Here is a 21,706-nt window from a genome sequence, read left to right as displayed (position 1 = left end):
AGTTAACAGGATGCATAAACTCTTTCAGGACACTAGGGTTCTACTTAGAGCTTACTATGTCCTAGAAAAATGACTCACTATTATGCATTCTTAAGACCTTATATTTGCATATATAAATGTTTATAAGTGTATTTCTGTAAATGTATATAAGTCCATAGGAGTGCATACTCAGTAGCTTTTATAGCTATTATGACTTAAAATGGTTCGTTGCAAAGTTATTTTGTAAAAGTCAAGGGTTAGAATTGCTCATGCAAAAATTAAAAGGGAAAAACTGAAGTAAATATGAGACGCAGGGTGACTCCAGCCTGTGCTGTTATGTGAGGTAATGTGAAGGTGGTGGCTTTTAATTAAAATGGAACCGCTGTGTCATGGCAGCACTGATTTGATTTTGCCTACTTGCCCTGCTCAGAAATTATAGATTTAAAAGATGTAATTAACAGAAAATTAAAGATTCTCCTTCATTCTTTGTTATATAAAGGATTCCCTGCTCCTTTCCTCTCCCAGCCCAGACTTCTCAGCTGCTGTGGAGCCTTTCAAGTTGTGTTTTCACACCCCATGAGTCATTGGCATTAATTAGCAAAGCAGGACTATGATCATTAACTCTGATACGAGGCTGCTCTCCCCATCTGACCCTTCACAGAGCAGGAGGCTTTGTCCTCTGTGCTTCCAGCTTTACTAAGCTTGCAAAGGAAGCCCCTGCATTCTGTGGAGATTTCCAGGGTCCTTTCTTTCTATCTGACCTGAACAATCCACATAGATGTGAAGTGAGTTCATTGACTTGAAGCATCAGGAGGTTTAGACCCAAACTAGAGCAATTCTGAAAGAACTTCTCTTTAGTCAACCCCAAATCACATCCACTCTTTTAGCCACTGTGCATCCCTACCCAGAACCTCTTTTTTTCTTTCACTCTGCCACATGAATCCAATCTAAATGGCTTTCCCCCAAATTTTAGTCTGTGAATAAACTTGCACATCATGTCATTGTCCCTCTAAACAGTCCTTCAAGCACCATTTCATCTCCATTTGATTTTTGTGAAGAGCCTTGGAATGACCTCTGCCCCTCAGTAACAAGTTTCCTCTTCAATCGTGTTTCTTCTTTTATTTCCTTATTTCAAATCTACTTTCCTTGGGAAAGAATATTATGCATAAGTGGGTTTGAAGTGAAATGGCCTTCACCTCAGCTCAACTCAGCTCAAGAAACTGGTCCTTCCTACCCTGCGTTAATCTGTCTGAATTTGACCAGGGCTCCAGTAGTAAAGCCGCACCCTACCCTGTCGTTCACCCTTTTCATTTGCCCACACTGCTTTCCCACCACCTCTCCAAAGCCGTTTTTGTCACGGAATATCACCACTAGTGATTTCTGTGGGTAAACATATCCCAAACTAGAAAATGGAGAACCACCTAGGCCCGCCTTCCGCTGGTGGCTTTTAAATTTTTCCTTAGTGCCTTAAATTGGTGACTCATTTTCACGTTTGACACAGTTATCCAAACATAGCATCAACTGTTTACAAACATCTTAGCTGGAATTAATTAAATCAAGGGGTATAAAAATAGCTATTAATTATTATCTTCATCCTATTATTTGGGGAATATGCAAATGAGCAATATTTTCCATTCCGCATCTTCACTGATACACAGTGCTACCGCTGTCTACATCTGCTACAATGTTAACAGAGAAAAATGGTTGAAACAGAGTCCACGTACTTTCAAGAAAAACTTCTGCTTTGGAAGATAGCAGTTTTCCCTGTTATGGGAGCAAATTGCAGAATTCTAGGCCATGTGCTGGGTACAAAGCCCTTGATCTTCTGGCAAATGGCCAGGAGTAATAAGGCCAATGGTTGGTATTACTGATGAATGTATAGTGGAAGTGCTTTCCTGTACTCTGGAATTCCCCTGTTGAAATGCCTTGTCACTTGATTGATGTGGAATCAGTGAAGTCTCTGGTCCAAGACATCATCATGCAGTGACAGGATACATAGGAGGCATTCATAGGAGTGACCCTAGGATGCTGCTATATGATGTTATCTCAGGGGAATGCTGGAGCAATGACTTTGACCCTTTTTGACTGTGACCCATCAACAAAGTACATTTTACGTCTCAACCCAGTTATAAACATACATATATATAACCCAATTATAAACAGGTATATATCGCAGAACAATTTCCAGTGTGCAGTACACTCTGATATTTTCTGTTCTATTCTCTTTCATTTTATTTATCGCAGGTCATGACCCATAAGTTGATTTCATGACCAACTAGTGGTCGTTACCCAATTTGCAAACCATTTTCTTATAGGGCTACAGCTTTATCAAATTGTGTTCATATCCATTATCCTGTTTCATCATCACAGCTACCTGATGCCAAGAGAGTTTTTAAAATTTGTCTATTAATATTTAATATCCTAACAAGAAAAGTACACGTATCAGAAGCATACATGTCCATGACATTTCACAAATTGAACACACTTAGGTAACCAGTGCCCACACTAACTGACAAATGCCCTCCCTCAGATGCCCCCCCGTGCCCTCCCCAAGGATAATCACTATCCTGGGCTAGATTAAGTTTGCCTATTTAGATTATGTTTACTTGTTTGTGAACTTTATATAAATCATATGATTCTCTTTTGTATTTAGCTTCTTCTGTTCACATTACATTTGTGAGATTTATTCATATGTTGTGAGACTATAGATTGCTCATTCTCATTTCCATATGGTGTCTCACTGGGTGTATGTACCACAGTTGATCTGTTCATTTGTTGATGGTCATTGGGACAGTTCTGGTTTGGGCCTATAAGGACTAAATAGTGCCTATAAACCTTCTAATATGTGACTTTGGTAAGTGTAAGTACAATTCGCATTGGTGATAGATACCTAGGACTGTTGGATCCTAGAATTGTTGGGTCATAGGGCGTGAGTATATTCGGCTTTACTAAAGACAACCAAACGGTTTTCTAAAGTGGTTGTACCAGTTTATGCTCCCACGAGCAGATGGTTAAATTAAAACCACATGGTTTTAATTCTTAGGATCAAATTCATTTTTTATACGGGAAAAATAAGACTCAGAACTGAAGCAGGTTACCAAAGTCACAGAGCTAATATATTACAGAATTAGAACTAACACTAGATCGCAGAGTCCAAAGTCAGTAATTTTTAATTGTTTGTTTGATTTCTCTCTATTCCTTAATAAATACTTGTAAATACCTTTAAAGAGGTTCATTTGTACTTTTTTCATCTTCTCCAGGCCCCATCACACACACGGACACACAGACACGCATAGACATACACATACTCTGCCCCTCGTGGAGACGTGCACATAGATTCTCATAACACTCATACACAGATACAAATACACACAAAGGCATACGCCAGATACACAGAGGCATACATATAGATACAGACATGCAGATGCCCACATACACATACACTCATACAGCTATGGACATAGAGATGTATACACAGACACACATCAATGTACACATACAAATACAATGATACGTTTGGTTATATGTCGTATATTTTCCTATTCTTTCATAGTTTGCCAACAAGAGAATAAATATCTTAAGGTTACGGCTGTATGACACACTGTTTCTCAATAAATACCCGTGTATATGTTTAGCTTGAGGGTGATTTTATTTTTAAGTTTTTAAGATTTCTGGAGAAATACATTTATACCCTACATTGGTAACATGCCCTGAGCTTAATTACCAGATTGGCGTCAGTTCTAAATTCTTCATGTAGCATCTGCTGGACATGCCTGTGTCCACTTAATTCATAAGCTATAATAGCTAATTTAGGAGTCTTCTTTCCCCACTAAGAACATTTTCTATTCAAGTTCTGCTGAATTATTAAGAGGAGATACTTTTGCCAATGATTGAAATGCAGGCCCTACAATTTTAGGAAATAAGTAGGGAAAATTTGTTTTTAGGAGACATAGAAAACTAAATTCTATGTCTCTGTAACAAATTACTACAAATGTATTAGCTTAAAGCAACACATATTTACAGTGTTCTCTCAGTTTCTGGGAAGAGAATTCTAGAGACAGCTTGACTGGCTCCTCAACTCTGAGTTTCAAAAGGTTGCGATCAGGTATTGGCCAGGCTCTCTGTCGAGCTTGGGGTTCTCTTCTAAGCTTAAGTAATTATTGGTAGAATTTAATTCCTTGTGGCTTAGGACTGAGGTCCTGGCTTTTTTACTGGCCAGCAGCCGGGCCACATGCTCAGCTCCTACAGGCCACTTAGAATTCCTTGCCACTTGGTCCTCTCACAGCAACATGGCTCTTCAAGTCCAGCAGGAGAATTTCTTGCTACAGTCTCCTAAGACAGATTTTACGTTACATCGTGTAATCATAGGAATGAACTTCTGTCACCTTTGCTATATAATGTACCCAATCTAAGGAGTGACTATCCCAGCACTTTTGTTATTTTCTATTGGTTAGAACCAAGTTACAAGTCTCACTCATACTTGATGGGTGGTAAGAGTATACGATAGTATGGCTTAGGGTCATCTTAGAATTGTGCCTTCCACAACTGGCTTGAGAATTTTCTTTTTTGTGGTACTTCTAACCAGGTAACCATAATTGCTCTTATGCTGTTATAATCAATTTGTATTCATAGGATATATTGACTCTAGGAGCAACTTACAGTTCCAATTCATACATAACAACATATTGAATTTCAGAATACACAGATATTCATACATACATAGATACAAATATGTGTGTATAATCGTTTTTAATTTCACATCCTATCATAGGACTGCAATCAGCCACATTTCAACCTATATGCTTCATACCTTGCCACCAAGTGTCTTTATAGTGTAGATATTTTACAGCCCAGTGGCTTCTTTAAGAGGGATTTTCTATTACCTTACTCTCACCTCCAATAAGAATAAGAAGAGATTCAGCACATCAAAGGAGGTGGTGACTCCTTTTGAAATGCAGCACACTTTGTTCTAAAGTCTGAAAGGCAGCCAATCCTTATTAAAATCAAACCTTCAAGATAATGTGAAACTATCATTCTCTCTGGGCTGTATTATAAAATTTGGTTCAAAATAGATCTGAAACTTTTAATGGGTGTAAATGGGTTCCTGCACATGGTATAGTGGATTGGGTATAGATAAGATGCACTGTGCTTTCTGGGAAACCTGCCAAGCAATGGCTTAAGGGGACCACTATAAGGACTTTTCTCGCTTGGCTCTCTGACAAAGGGCATACCTGCTTAATCAAGACGAGGTGCAATATGGTTGCTGCCCTTTAACAAAACTATAATAGAAGACAGAAGACAAAAGAGATGGGTCGTAGACGTGATTAAAGGGATAATGGGGCTTGTAGATGAGGTAAGATGGCAAATGAGAACATTTCATCCAGAAAGGCTAAAAGTGAGTTGGGAGTTAAATCTTATTTCATGAAAATGATCATAGTAAAGGCTGTTCGAGCCATTTTTTCTGAGTAGATGCTCAGAAGTGCAAGGGAAAGTGCCTCATCTTTGCATTTGGACGGGCTGGGCAGGAATCCTGCTTCTGCTACTGAGGTACTATGCTGGCTTAGACCAAGTGATTTAACCTTACTAAGTCTTCGTTTCCTTATCATTGAAGTGGATTTAAATGAGGTACCTCCATAAAGAGTTTGTTATAGTAGTTGGCCCTAATAAACACAACAACAAAACAAGGAAATAAGCAGAACTCGTAGCTAAAAGGTGACAAAACCCTTGCAGATTTCTTCAAGTAGCTCACTATCTAATGGGCAGAGGGATGCTACTCATACGAAAGAATAATTCCAGAGGAACCTGCTAACTCCTAGAATAGTGGCAAGAAGTCTCCGCCTTCAAGGGACGTCAGAGATCATCAAACAAGTGCTTCCTTGCTCCCTTTCTTACCATGAGCCTGAAGGGACTAATTTCTTTATCCATTCCATCTGTGTCTCTTTCTCTAATTCTGTACCCAAAATTATTAGAATCCATTTTCCTTTAACTTTCCCACCAAAGAAAAATGCCAAAAGGAGAGCAAAAAAAAAAAGTGAAGAGAGTTTGCAGCTGGGATGCTTATGAGGTAATGATGGTCACACAGACTGAGTCCCTAGAGAGGAGACAATAAAATGGAGTGGAAATGACGTCTGGGATATAATAATGGTTAAAAGCTAAGTATTTTTTTTTTTTCATTTATCCAGACCCAGTTTTCCTGACAATAAAAAGATGATGATGATGAGTGAGAAGCTAAATAATTGAAACTAGGAATGTGATCCATTGTCCACTTGCAATCATTCATGGTTATTTCAAGTACTGAATTCTTAGCCAAACTAGAATCTTTATAGAGTTCTCTGATCTCAAGGGACAAAATGTTAGGATAAAATATTACCTTTTCTGCTTCTGCTTTCCATTTCTCTTCTTCATCATCAAAAGTGGTTTCTAGGATTGCCAGTCAATAATGAGGAAAGGGACAAAGCCCTTATGATTGTCACAATCCAAGTTGCTCTGTCTTCATCTTTACCTCTGAACAGAGCATAAAATACATGGCAATATTATCAAATCAGTTGGTGTGAGTTGGAACAAAAGGCTTCTAATTAGGGTAAGGTTTGTCCACATAACTTAGGTACTAAATTATTTGTTTTTTATTAATTAATAATGCCTCTAATTTGCATTTCTCTTCACCTGCCAGCTTTTAAATGCTACCAACAGCCCATATTTCTTGTTACAAACATTAAGTTGGATTAGACATGCAAATTGGCTATTTTTCAACCTTTTAACCAGTCAGACTAGCTGACTGCTCTATTCCATAAAAGCAGTCAAGAAGGGGAAAATATGGGGCACACAATAAAAATTAACAACCAAACGAAAAGGCCAATATGGCAACATGAACTCTGGTAAAATCACATCATAATTCTTTGTGATATAATATTTTATAAAAAGACTTAAGAACTCAGAAAGACACATTCAGGCTAACTAGTAGTTTATACTCTACTGAAATGGGGGAGATCCCTGTCTTTGCCTTATTTTCCCCAAGAGTATTTTCTGTTTTCTATTTTCCTAAGCTCTCTGTCTTATCATGTGTTCCACTTCTTCCTATCTCTACATATACATACATAACTGTTTTAGCTCATTCTCCCAGATTCTGGAAGTTGTTCGGTGCTGAGATATATTCTTTCCAGAATATATGACAGGACTTATTGCCTCTAATTTCCAAATAACTCCTGAATGTACCCTTTTTTCATGAAATACCTTTTAGAAATACCAGATATTTTTAAAATATTTAAACATTGAGAATTGTTTGTTGCTGATTAAAAGATAATTTATATGTATCAATTTGAGAGCCCTGTTCTCAACTTAATAGTTTATTTAACTACCGTTGTGTTCATTATCAATCATTAGCAAAATGTGAAGCATAGCCAGACAGAAATAAGGTTAAAATTTGAAATCTGAAATTTGAGAAGGGATTTCTACCTGGAATTTCAAACTCTGGACCCCATGATTTTGAAAATCAGTAAAATTATTGTAACCACTACGCGGAACTAATACAAACTGTGGATGTAATCATAAGGCAATTTCATTTTTCTCTCCCATTTGAAATTTATTCATTGAGACTAGTTTTACTTCTACCCCGCATAGAAACTTTCTGAAAGTGTTTATGTAATACAAGGCACTGTAGTAAGTAATTGAAATATGCAAATTATGTAATATTCAAAACTTTGAACTTATTTTAATATTAAGATACCTGCCTTCCCCAACACGGGCTCCATTATGGGTGGGAAGCCTGAAGTCACAGACTGGGGCAAGGACATGGCTGGTTTTATCTCTATTTTATCATCTAGTCTTCTGTTTCTCTTCCTCTCCCATCTGCCTATTCCTACTTCTGACTCTTCTTTGTTGGATCACTGTCAGGGAAAATAGGTGAGAGATGGGCAGAAGAGCTTTTACTTGCCTGGTGTTGTCTTCTGGTGACATCAATATCTTTGGGTTTGCCAGACATTTGAAATTTACTTTCTCATGGCGACTTTCATGTGTATGTGTTCTTTGGTGATTCACTCCTCCTGTCTCACTTCCCCCTGAAATTGTTTTCCTGAGAGTGATGCTGTCTTCTCTGACACATCATTTACTCCTTCCTCAGCCCATAGGCATCCAGAACTGCTTTCAGATTCCCTCTGGCAAGCTGTTTACTTCTATAGGCAACCCTCTTGCACAGAATCTAAGGCATCTTCAAGGCTGTCTCATCAACTCTCTCGTATGTGCGATCAACATTTGATTTCTTGCCCTTGAGATTTTTGAAATAAGATTTAGATACCACCCTCCTTTGTACTCTACTCTACCATCAGAGCCCTATTTTTTAATCTTGTGACGAGACACAAGAATCCTTCCGCAATCTTTGGTGATAGTAAATCATAGCCAACTGACAAAGGACTTAAAAATCTTCCTCTAATAATATTCTTGAAGTCCCTCTCTACTAAGCTGAGGGTCAGGATGTAAAGCCACCCATAAATCTTCCTTGAGAATGGGACTCATATATAACTCTTTTCAAAGAAATCCTCTTCACAAGCCTTCTCTGATCAATTTATGTCTTTGCTCTGTGTGAGAGGTTAGAGACAGTGTAACCATTACGACCACCTCTGTTGTAAATTTGTACCCCCTTTGGAGTGTATCATCTACTGTGTCTTGGTTCCTTGGCCAAAACCTCCATTTCAGTATTCTCTTATTCATACGGTAACACATACAGGGCTAGTTTAGGTAGTAATTTTATGAAGACACAAAAAGCGTTCTTCATTTTTTCATTCAACAAATATTTGAGTGACTTATGTGCCAAATATTATTCTAAGCTCAAGAAATAAAATAGTGAATGGGCTATATAATGTCACTTTAGTCATGAAGCTTATATTCTTCTGAAGGCAGGGATATAGTTTGCAAAAGAGGAAAATAAATACATAAGGTAATTTTTTCAGAGAAAGGAGATGAGTGTGTGTGAGTAAGGGGTCCTTTTAGGGAAATTTATTAAAGAACATGTGTGAGAAAGTGACATTTATACAGGAGTTATTAAAATTAATTAAGAGTGATTGGATATACATTGTGGAATAAAAATATATGCATTTTAATATACGTAAGTTCATCTGGGGAACTATGAATAATATGCAATAGAAAGTTTCATATACATTTCTGATTATTCCTCCTTTAAGAGTTGGGAAGAGATTCTCATCTGTTTTAGGGAAGATTTCCTGATCTGATCCAATCAGGTTCCCCATCTTCCTCCTCCAGTGGGTCCCACACAGCTGGCCTGCACTGGGATGTTTGGGACCTTGTATCATGGCTCTTATTACATTTGTAGCCTATTCTTAGTCTCTGCTAATGAGATCGCTCAGAGTTCGCTTTGAGTATCACATCTTAATCACTTGATTTCTGCAGACGTTTCCTTTCTCCAAATAAACTCTTCAAAATGCCTGCTGCTCTGTGCTCATTAACCTGAGAATGGCTTCTCGAACTCCAATTTGAAAATTCTCTTCCACATCTGAGACTTCTATCCTGATCAGGATTCTGCCAGCAGTAACAATGAGAGGAGGACTTTAGACTCTTGAGTATGAAGAAGAAACAATGAGCAAATTTCCATCTGCCAGAAGATTCTTCCTTTATGTAACAGTACAGGCTTCATTCTCTTACAGTGCTGCATGATTAAGATCCACTCCAACTCCACTATCTGCCCAATCCCACTTAATCATTTCATGCTCAGTAAGGTTTAGGTGACTAAAAGATAACAAAATAATTAATGGGTAAACAAATGAGTGATGAGATGAATATTCATCAATTAGGAAGTTGTTTGTTTTTCTTTTCTTAACACTCTTTTCCTATTCTTAACCCATAATTGATTCAATATGGGCTTCATGATGAAGACAGCAGCCCTTACTTAAACAAACCCAATGCAAGATTAGAACCAAATGTCAGTATAAACATCTACAACACTTTTCCATTTGCTCATGGATATTAGGTTGGTGACTTGTATTTTACGGAGTTGCCACTTTGATGGATTGATCATATGAAAGATCTCTGGGAAGCACAAATGTGCTATTCAGAGCCAGAGAGCAGGATCTCCTCTCTTCACCCTTGCTAAATTTCACATGGTAGGGAATGTATTTTCTGGATATGTTTTAAGCTTAAGGCTATTTCTAATACTGTTGTTGGAATACTAAATCCTAAAATTTACTTTGCTCTTAAGGGACAAAAGAAAAAATTACGCACCGTAATTGAGAAATTTAAAATATAGTTGTAGATGAATGTAGTTTTTGATGTTGAAATTATTCTTAAAAATTGAGTTTATTTAAAAATAAGTTTGACAGGAACTCACTAGAAGAAATACTATGCAGATGCTCTGTAATGTCTTATGGGAGCAGCTCATAAAGGAACAGCCTAATATCAGGGAATAATACAAGGATCTCATGTTGATTTGCTCCTTCCCCACAATGCAAGAGTGTATTTTAGGCTTCCAGCTACATTCCCATAAATGGCTTACTCATTAAGAAAATTTGGCCTTCATCAAGAGACTTACTTTATGAACTATGCCATCTCTTATCTCTGCCTTCCATGAACTACTAAGAACACTTTAAGTCTCAGTTCTCTGTCAGAAGTTCAACCTAATGAGGAAGATAAATTATACTTGACTTGAAATCATCATTTCTTTGAATGACATAACTATGAGAATTGGTATTATTTTGATTAAGCCAATTTCTTTGTGTATTCAGAGAAGTCCCTGAAGTAGAAAGACAATCTAGAAACCATAGTTCTGTAGAGGTTGAAGTACAGGATACATGCAGGCCACTTAGATGGTAATGGTTGTAAAATTAGGCTCTGAAATTTTGTTAGATTTGTTCCCAGAGAGTTTTCAGTCACCTTGACCTGAGGAAAATGCAGAAATCCTTGACATTTCAGGGTTCATCACTTAGGTTCTGCTTGGATACCCCAAGGAACTGCAGTGGAATGGGAAAGGATTGAATAGCCTTGCCTTAAAACACTAGGCAAGGCAGACTCTTGAGGTAAAGCTAGACAAGACATAACCAGCCATAGAAATTAGAACAAAGGCTAGACTAACAGAGAGGGTAATATTTTCAAAGGTCTAAGAATAGTTAGGGAAGTGGAGGTGATTCCTTGATACAGATACTCTTGCAGGCATATGGAGCATGGCAGTGGGGAGTGCGGGAGCAGATGATATCTGGATAGCTGCGTCGGTAGATGGCAGATGGCAACGCTTTGTTTTCTCTCACCATCACTCTCATATGTAATCCCTAAGCAAGTATTCTTGACTCTACTTCCAAACAAACTTTAGCTTCCTAATTCTCTCTCTTCTTACTGCTGCCACCCAAGATCAAACCATCTCTCACGTGCACTATTGATCTACTATCGCTCCCTTTGATCAGTTCTCACACATGGCCAGAGTGATAGTTAAAAAACCTAAATCAAGCTATATTATTTTTATTTTCCATTGTGAAACTCTCCAACAGATTGTCGTTGCATGTAGAATACAAAGAAATTGCTTTCCCTGGTCTACCAGGTTTAACTCTCTTAATGGATTCTTGAATGGTGACTCCCTAAGAGATATGTCTATGACCGAAACCTGAAGACCTAAAGATGTGACTTTATTTGGAAAAATGATATATATAATTATCATTTGCATATATAATTAAGTTGAGGCTCTTGAGATTAAATCATCCTGGACTGTCCAGGTGGACCCTAAATACAATGACAGCTGTCCTTATAAGAGACTTCCAGAGGAGAGACACACGGAGAAGAGAAGAAGGCCATGTGAGTATTGAGGTAGAGGATGGAGTTATGTAGCCACAAAACAAGGAAAACCTGGGGCCACCAGAGCTGGAAGAGGCAAAGAAGAATTCTCCCATGGAGTCTTTGGCAAGTCTTACTGGCATCTCAATTTCAGACTTCTGGCCTCCATAACTGCAAGAAAACAAAATTTCTGTTATTTTAAGCCATCAAGTTTGTGGTACTTGTTATAGAAACTAAAGGAAACTAATATACTCTCCAACCCCATCTCCTATTCTTCTGTTTGCCTACTTATTCCTACTAGACCAGCCTGTTTTTCTCTGTATTGTTATTTAAGTGTGACATGCTTCCTGTCTTAGTTTGTTTGGGCTGTTAAAACAAAATACCACAGACAGAACAGCTTATAAGCAACAGAAATTTATTTCTCACAGTTCTAGGAGACTTGAAGTCTGAGATCAGGGGGCCAGCATGGTCAGGTGAGGGCCGTCTTCTGGGTTGCAGACTATGTATCCTCATAGAGGAAGGGACTAGGGATCTCTTTGGTTCCTGTTTTATAAGGGCATTAATCCCATTCATGAGGACTCCATCCTAATAATCTAATCACCTCCAAAAGCCCCTCCTCAGGATACCATCCCATTGGGCATTAGCATTTAACATATGAATTTTAGGGGAACACAAACATTTAGATTATAGCACTCCCTCAAATATGGAGCCTTTATATTAGCTGTTTTCTCTGCCTGGAATATTTCTCTCTCAGATATTTTTGTCTGAGGTTTTTCTTGTCATTCTTGAAGTTAAATGTCTCTTTTTTGGAAGGGTCTTCCTAGACCAAATCAATATAATATTTCTCCTCAATCATTCCCTGTATCATCACTGTTTTATTTTTGTTGCAATACTTGTCTCTACCTGATCTTTTCCAGTTTGTTTATTATCTGTCCAACCCCTAAAAGGGAAGCTCCATGAAGTGAGAGTTCCTCACCATTTGCCTCACTGTCGAATCCTGAGTGTCTAGAATAGTCCCTGGTATTTAAAAAGCATTCAATTTATGTTGAATGAGATACATATCAGAAAGGCTATCAATGCTAGAGGGGATTAAGGTGGTAATATTGGATATCTAGAAATTTAAAGAACAAGCCAGGTCCTCAGTCGTTGAGAGCCTGGGATATTGGATATGTTATAATAAAAACTTAGACTCATGGAATAGAACAAGAATACCATAAAAGTTCACAAATAAATATGGAGGCATGATCTTGGGATCAAATTAGTAACATTTCCCAAAGTAGTATAGAAGATAAGCTATTGGAGCATAAGATGGGAGCTAATCTGAAGCAATGATGTCATGAGGCTGAGTGTGAGAGTTAGGCTAGATAAGGTGATCAGGATTTGCTCTGCCTGTAGGTGGAGGTCCTTTGCCCACCATCAAATGGAGAGAAGGACTATTGGTGCTGGGAAAACGTGAGGTTTGGGCAATATGAGGCAAAGACTACAACTCCAACTGCTTTGGCAAAGAGAAGAGTTGGCTTTCTGATAATCTAGACATAATAATTTTCTAGTAAACTAGATCTAGGTGACTAGACTGTTCCCAACAGGCCAGCTTCAAATTAGGTTTAAGTTTGAATGTAATAATTTAAAATGATCCTATGTGCTCTCAATGGTGCTACAGCATCGTAACCTAGAAGAGGCCGTATCCAATGGTAGGCTGACACTGAGTATCCACATCATCTAGCTGTGAGGGCTGGGCAGCAAGAACATCCTTGATGATGCCATTTTTCAGCCTTTTGCACCCTATCCACCTTACCAGTGATTTAAGAAGCTTAGTGAGGACATCCTAGTCCAATGCATAAATTAAGGGTTGCATACCATCTGAGGATAATGAATATCATCTGAGAATAAAGTAAACCAGGAAGACTGTTAGACAAGCAGGAGATCTTGGAGGCCATTCTGTTAAAACCACCATCTTAGTGAACTTTCCACAGGGTGGAATGTCCTCTAGTGCAGTATCCTTGGGAGGTCTTTATGACTTTCTCATAACATTAGCTTAATGACAGCAGCCAGAGACCCATGGAAATCTTATTTTTAGGCTTGCAGCCATTTTAGAGTTCCCAGAGATAAGGTCTGTTGAGGTATCCTCTCACGGGGTGTAGCTTGTCTCATAGACATTATTTTGGCATTTTTCATCCCCTCTTTCTTTCCCACAGGTTCTCTGTGGTTATTGTTAGCTGTATATTTTGAAAATGAAAAACAATCAGGTTGAGGAAAAAGCCTACTATATGTTTGTTTCTGTGGGCATAAGTGTGGAATAAATATATATAATGCATGGTGGCTGATATTTTCTGTCATTTATCTTCACTTGTGAGGAGAGATGGAATAAGTCACTCGTGACTGTGCCAGTCCTGGCCCATTCTTCATCACTGCACTCATGAAGATAAATGCCACATTTACACGGACCACAGCTATCATGTGTCCTTTCAGACCAGAGATTTAGATCAGTTAGTGCAGGAGGTCGGCCTGGTGCTGTTATTTGAAAATCAAGGATGCTTTGTGTGTACCATCTCCTACTCCCACACATCTTTATCTCCAAAGTTAAACTAGGGTACCACTAGCATCTAAAGAGATATTTAAGTAGCATATATATGTTCATCCACATCTATACTTTAGTACTCACTTCATTTTAATTTAAAATTTTTTATTTCTTGTATGCCCAGCATGGTGTTCCACAATGGCAGTGTACTGATTAATAGGATATAGTCTTGGTTCTCACAAGGTGGTAAGTGGTATAATGAAGAGAATTCTATGGAAAAAATGATAACCAAGTGGTTAATTCTCTATGTGGGCAAGGTAGATGGCAAAGGAGAAAGTCAGAATAGATCTATTGAGAAGTAGTAATATTTGAGCAGCTGTATTAAGAGAAAACAGCATGGACATCTCAGCTTTCGATGATATACAAATGGCTGTACCACTGGATTCTAAGGCTGTGGCAGAGTAAGTGGCTGACCTCTGCTCTGTGCTTGTGGACCCTGTTATAGGTAGTCAGTAGACAAGAACACTTTATAACTCAATACTGAATGTACTTATTCTGGTTTTATTTTTAATTACCCTTCCACAAATTGACTGTTTGAAGCCAGAAGACTTTCCATTGAAATAAAAGTATTGACTCCCTTTTCTCTTAGTTAGTACCTAAAAGTTTATATAACTGGATGTAACCTGAAGAGGATCTCTATAAATTCCAGAAATTTGATTGACAAATTGGACATCTCCAAATTCATTGTCCCTCTTTGGAAACTGTTAGTTTGAACCACATGAAACTGTTGATATCAACAGTTTTTGATTTAGGAAATGGCAGTTTTATAAGGTTAGCTCTAATCATATTGATCAGTTGTGCAATTCAAATTCAGAGTGCACTTTCTGTGCATAACCAAATAAGCTATTTCGTTCACTTATTCAAAAATCATTTATTGAACACATACTACATGGCAGGAAGTGGGCTGTGCATGCACATGAACTGGAATATAGTGCCTGTCCCAATAGGGCATGTAGTCTAATGATGCAGAAAGACACAAGAGTAGGCAAGTATAATGTGATTGACTAACACGGTAGTTGATAATTGCTCAATAAATGTTCTTTTTGGTCTTCCCATATGGAAGTAACAGCACAGTGTGTTAAAGGAGGACAAAAAAAGCAAATTGCTACAAGTTTAGAGAACCTTGGGAGGATTCATACATAAGTACCTCCTTCTTCCCTGACATGTTCATGTTAAAACATCATATATTGGACAGAGAACTAGCCTAGGGCTCTAAAGATCTAACTTCTCATATTAACAGTTATCATATATTAGTTTTTTTAAAAACCTTGATCACATTATTTAACTTCCTTTACTTTAGCTTTCTCATCTGCAAAATAGAAAAATAAAATCTCTTCTGCCTACCTCGCACAATCCTGAAAGTCAGATAAGATAATTTGTGTAAGAAGGGTTTCTGGTCTGTGATGTATAATGTAACAAAATGTACCATTCTCATCACAATCTTTCTTGTTACTAATCTTGTTTCTATGGTGATATATAAAGATCAAGGTGGTTTATCGCCTTGAGTTATATGTTCCCATGTCCAGGCGTGATCATACATTTGGGGATGAGTACCACATTTCAGCACCAGATAATCGTTTTATAAGAGAAGGTGAATTGTTTAGCCACTCCCAAAGTATTTAGAGCAGTGTTTAATAAACAATGAATGAAACTGTCTCTGATAATAGTAATCATTCCTATTATCTGAGACTTTATGATATACCGGAATTAGTAGTTAATGGGCATCACCTCGTCATGTTCAGAACAACCTTCCAAGCTTGGCTGTTATTATCGACCTCACTTTAGAGATGAAGGATATGAAACAAAACAAAATTATAGAACTTGCTGAAGTCACAAAGTTACTACATCTAATGACAGAATTCATCAGCTTAACTTCTCTGATGTTCTGATCTAGGATTGATCATCATCTCCATCTTTGTATCCCCTTCCTGCTTGATAATCTCCAATGTATCCAGTCAAGAAGCACTCAACTTCTCTTGGTTTTAGTTTCCTCATCTATAAAATTGGACTGCTGATAGGGCTCCATCAATAATCAACTCATACAGACTGCATGTCCTCGGGCCTTGTATTGTTGGACGGGAGAGAAAATAAATAAATACATAGATACAAGCATACATAGATAAATGTGCATTATCTCTAGTTGTGAGAAGTGCTATGAAGAGAAATAAAGTAGAATAAAGGGCTAGAGAGAGATTGGGGAAAGGGGAAGTTATATTTTAGGCAGCATAACCAAGAAAGGTCACTCTGAGCAGGTGACCTGGAGGAAGTGAAGAAGAAAACATATAGGTCTTTGGATGAAAGGTGGTATCATTGTCATGTGTGTGCATAGCTACAGGTCTGTCTAGGTGAAGACCATTCCAGGCAGAAGGATCAGGAGGTGCAAGGTTCCTGAGAAAGTTCTGTGTGTGGTATATTGGAGGAACAGCAAGGACCAGTGTGGCCAGAGTGGAGAAAGAGCAGTAACGGTAGCAGGTAAGATCAGAGAAGTAGGAGGCATCCAGAACAAAAACCTAAATGGCCTCATAGGACACTGAAAGCACTTGAATGTTACTCTGAGTGGCATGAGAAGCCATTGAGCCTTGAGCAGAAGAATGAATGTGATCTGACTTTCAGTTTGATAGGAGCCCTCTCCCATATGGAGAAAAGACTGAAGAGGGACAAGGATAGAGGCAAAGACACCCAATTATGGACCAGGCTATTGGAATAATCCAATTATCCAGAAAAAGAATGAACTAGGATATATCAGTGGAGGTGAGGAGAAGTGACAAGACTCTTGATTTACAGGATTTCCAATATATAAGCAATAGCATGTAGGGGTGATAAAGTGTAGAGGTAATAGGATGCTAAAGTGTGGATAACACCAAAAAATTAAGTTTCAAGGAGACTTTGCTTGAGCTACTAGGAGGATGGTCCTTGGAACAGTGCTTGGCACACAATAGGACCTTAAAATTTTTGTTGAATGAATGAATGAATGAATGAATGAAGGGAGTTGCCATAGAAAAGTCTTTGTCAAAGATGGAGGTGGAGTTGGAGTTTTATTTTGAACAGGTTGATTTTCAATGCCTCCAAGTAGAGGTCTTGAATCAGCAGTTATGTATGTACAAGTCTGCATGGTGGGCTGGAGATATACGTTTGGCAGTCTTCAGTTTGTAGATGGTGCTTAAAGCCTCTATGGAACCACATAGAGAGTGAGTATAGGAAAACAAGAGGTTCACTAACTGAGCCCTGGCTTACTCCAAGGTTTAGTGACCCAAGAGATAAAGCAAAGCTAACAGTGGAGGTTGAGCAGAGTGATCAATGAGGTAGAAGAAGAATCCAGAGAGTGGTTTTCTAGGAGCCAAGTACAGAGAGTGTTTCAGGAAGAACACAGTGTTCCCTATGTCAGATGCTGCTAATGTTTGCCTAATATGAGTACTGAGAACTGGCTACTTGATTTGACAATGAACACAAGCTTTCAATTCCCACCTCTTCTCTACCCTCCCTATAACACCAATTGTTACCCACTGCCTTCCTCTCACAATATTATAAATCCCAGGCGTGTTAACTTATAAGTTATATTTCATATTTCCTACTCAAGGGTAGTTAATGGTTCTTGAAACCATGAGATTTGGGGAAACTTTCTACAAGATTGAGTTAAACCTTTTTTAAAACCAATGATGGAAAATCCACATCAACTCTAAAATGAACTGTAGTCATATTCAGTTTTACTTATGTAATAGGAGTAATATTCACTAGCAGTATATTGCTTTGAATTTTGAGAAGCACTTTTACTTACATTATCTTTCCAAACAAAACCATCTAACCCAGTAAAACGCCCAGCTTTAAAGATTATAGCATCACACTGTACCGCCTGCTAACACCTTATAGGAGTCAACCACAGACCCACAATTCACTAACTCCTCCTCCTCTTTCCTTGGAGATTTTAACACCTGTTGTTAAAATAAAGTAGGACTTGCTAGAGTAGGGCTGGGGAGATTGGTAATAGATTGGGGATAGATTGGTAATTTCAATATCCATGTCAGTCATTTGATCTTGATTACTAATTGCGTGGGCTTTTTCTATATCTACTTGCTCAGAGTTTCCTCTCTGTACAGTTTGCACCAACTGTATGTCTAAGCTTGGCCTGTAAATATCTGGATCTGTTGGAATTAAAAATAGGTTCGTTTACTTCGTTATGCTTTGCAAAATGCCAGCTGTATCTCTTCGTGTTTCTTTGCTCCAAGGACTATGTAGTCCTCAATCTCAGATTTTACTTTCTAATCTGCCATTGCCCCGGAAGTATTGGGAGTGGGGCCAGGGTAGGAAGAGGGACAGATAGGAGGAGGAGATGTTAGTATCTCTCTTGTTTTTGGAAGTGGAAAAAAAAAAATCCCAATTGGAGTCTGCAGAAGATACCTATGTCAAACTTTTAACATATCATTTGACTTTAATAATTCAGAGTGTTCTGTTTAAGTATTCCCTATCCATCTTCAAAATAAATTATCTTGCTTGATCTTAAAAGATAGTTTTGATCAGGATACTGGAACAGAGAGAAAATGTGACTTGCTTAAGGTCATGCATCTGATAAGTCAGAACCAAGTGTAGACTACAGATCTTCTGACTTGGAATGCGTTTTTTTCTTATTGGCATTAAACAATGCATTGTTCAAAATGGCCAGTGGTTAAGACAGCTGCCTTGGCTTTTTGCCCAGGAGAGTGTTAAAATACAGTGGTGATTCAATAAATATTGTCACCAGTGTTGTCTGTTCTGATGGTGGTGGCAGCAGATTGAGAAATGTGCTGAATTGTTCTAATGGATGATTTTCTTTTTTTTAGATTGGCAAACAAGTTGCCTGTTTACAGCATAGAGACCACAATGGAGAGCTAGGTGGGTGATGATTCATGCTAAATCTTCCCCACAATATGCTGAACACTACAACAGCAGCTAATGTGAAGTGGCTCATGATATACTGTCAAATCGAGAAACAGCAACAACTGGCTTTGCTAGCATGAGCAACTTGTGGGAAGCCCAGCTACTGCAAACCATTACTGAATTTCAAAATATAAGCTGAAATATAGTCGAAAAGACACATTCATTGAGTGATATTTGCAAATTTCTTGTATGTTTCTCTTTGCCGGTTTAGAATCAGCCTTCAGGTTCCCAGCTTGACACCAGAGTTGACTCTCCTTGGGATTCACTTCTCTTATGAGTGCCTCCTCCTTCAGTCATATTTTATGGGCTAAAGAGTTTATAAAGATAGTGGTGGCTTATGGACAGAGCTGGAAACGTGGTTCCCCTGTGGAAATGTTCCTGAAGCTCCCTCCTCGCCCCACCTTCCACCAGCTAGCTAATCATGCCATAGGCACAAACACATTTAGCTTTGACTGTAGCACAGTATCCATGAATGGCATTTCTACCTGTGTAGGGAGAAGGTCAGATCAGGAGTTAGCATGCAGGAACACTGACTCCTTGCTCTATCACTTAGGATTATGTGTCTTTTGGTCTTCATTAAATTGTAATCTCTTGGAAGGCAGGATTCTGGATTTGTTTATCTATTTAGTCTAGTACCTATGAGGCACACTAGTCCCTCCATAAATATTTATCAACAAAATTAATGCCTTCTTGTCGAAAAAGTCCATAATTAAGCTAGGGACTGGGGCTTAATCTTCTTGTCTCCCATCTCTAGCACTGTACCTGGCACCTACTGGGTGACATCACGTGTTTCTTTAGTGAAGGAACAGGGGTATGAATGAGCTCATCAATCACATGGTTCACCAAGGCCAAATTTAAGGCCAAGCAAACCTTTTCCAACTCTCAGAGACAGAAAAGTGATGGCTTCCAATCATTCTTCTTTGGGCCACCAGGAATAATGCCCTAAAAGTGGTTGTTTATTTTGGAAGGCAAAAGCTAATATAAAGCTATTTTCTTTATTCTTATATTCAAATGTCTATAAAACAGAAAAACACCAGAGACCTATTCATTGCTCACAAATGATCTATGGGGTAATAATGTGCTTGTTTTTCCAGCTGTGCTGCACTTTGCCGCTATCCTGGGTTTAATTGAAAATATGCTGTGACCCTGGTTTTGTTCACTGGGCATGGGGGGAGCCTATAAATGTCATGAGGCCTCTGAAGAACTCCCTTTAACAAATGTCATTTGGCTAATTTGGGGTTCGCCTGTGGGAAATAATTTGTAAAGTCCTGTAAAAACAAGATGCATTTTATTTGCATGCAATTCACATGAAGCTAATGATTTGCATAAAAAAATAACTTTTTACTTTGCCATATCTATTCTTTGAATTCTAAATGCTATCAGTATTATAATAGTATTGTCCCTAACAGTCTCATGTTTCATCATAATTAAATAAACAGCTTGTGAGTTGCAGTCCAAAAAATGTCTATATTCCACTCTTAACTTAAGGGGTTTCCATAGAAACCGTGGGCAGCAAGTTTGACATTTATTGGACTTGAGGCTATATGCAGCATTGATAGCTCTCTGTTTTTCTCTGTGTCACTCTGTGTACATGTCTCCTTCTCTTTCTTTAACCCTGGCCATCCTCTCTCCCCCCATTCTCTCCTCCTCCTCTCTTTCCTCCTCCTCTTATTAGCATTGAGGAAGTAATTTGGACTCAGTTAGATTTAACAAATGCAATAATACTAAAATGAGCTCTGATACTTAAGTGTAATTGTGTTATTACCTGGAAATGTTTTTCTTCAAAAACAAGAGAATTGAGAGTGAAGTTTACTCAAGTAGTGCATGCTGATAGGTAGGAACATTAGCTGCCAGTTGAAAGTTTGCAAGCTACAGATCACAGTCCACATTCATACCCCAGTGATGGCTTTCCCTGCATTTTGTCAACCCAGACTGAAGTTTCTCCTCAGTCCTAATTTTTGGTCTTCTAAATGGAGCATAAAATCATTGTGCTGATCATTTTCCAAGAGAAAAGAAGAGTTAATTTAGGAAGGGAAAAAAAGCATGCTATATATTGCATATTTACTGCATGCTGGATATTATGCTAGGTACTTTCATTTAGGTTGTCTTGGTGAATCTCACCAAAGTCACTGCGAGGCAGTGTGCTGGAAGGAAAATGGACCTGGAGCTGGTGGTTGGAGTTCAGGCTCTAAGGCAGTCAGGCTGTGAAGTCTTGGGAATAGTACTGAAATGCTCTGACTTGGTTTTACAAAGACAAAACGAATAGGAACACTTCCAAGAAATGGGTTTTATTAAGATTAGATATGATAATGCAGCCAGTCCACCATCTCAGTGATATTTTTCTCCATCCCTTTAGAAATCTGTTTAGAAAAAGACCCAAGATCTGGTACTAATTGTGTGATTTAGGGTAAGTGGCAAACTAACCGAGCATCTACTTCAAGACGTTGTTATGAGAATTAAATAAAACTGTGTTTC

At 38.3% G+C, this 21,706-nt stretch overlaps 1 protein-coding gene across 17 annotated transcripts in view; it reads left to right on the top strand.

Moving 5' to 3' along the window:
- Positions 1–21,706, top strand: part of LRRC4C (leucine rich repeat containing 4C) — a 1,166,212-nt gene that overhangs the window by 1,123,491 nt on the left and 21,015 nt on the right. For 5 of the 17 annotated variants that reach the window (XM_044750115.2, XM_070487548.1, XM_044750120.2 and 2 more), the window contains one exon: positions 19,135–19,186. The exons of the other annotated variants lie outside the window; for them this stretch is intronic. The gene's annotated coding sequence lies outside the window, so the exon portion shown is untranslated. The remainder of the gene's footprint in view (positions 1–19,134; positions 19,187–21,706) is intronic. 17 annotated transcript variants of the gene reach the window in all.

Source organism: Equus asinus, chromosome 17, assembly GCF_041296235.1.
Source record: "Equus asinus isolate D_3611 breed Donkey chromosome 17, EquAss-T2T_v2, whole genome shotgun sequence".
Taxonomy (NCBI): Eukaryota; Metazoa; Chordata; class Mammalia; order Perissodactyla; family Equidae; genus Equus; species Equus asinus.
Note: the sequence above shows the minus strand (reverse complement) of the source record. Positions and strands in the feature narration are given on the sequence as shown.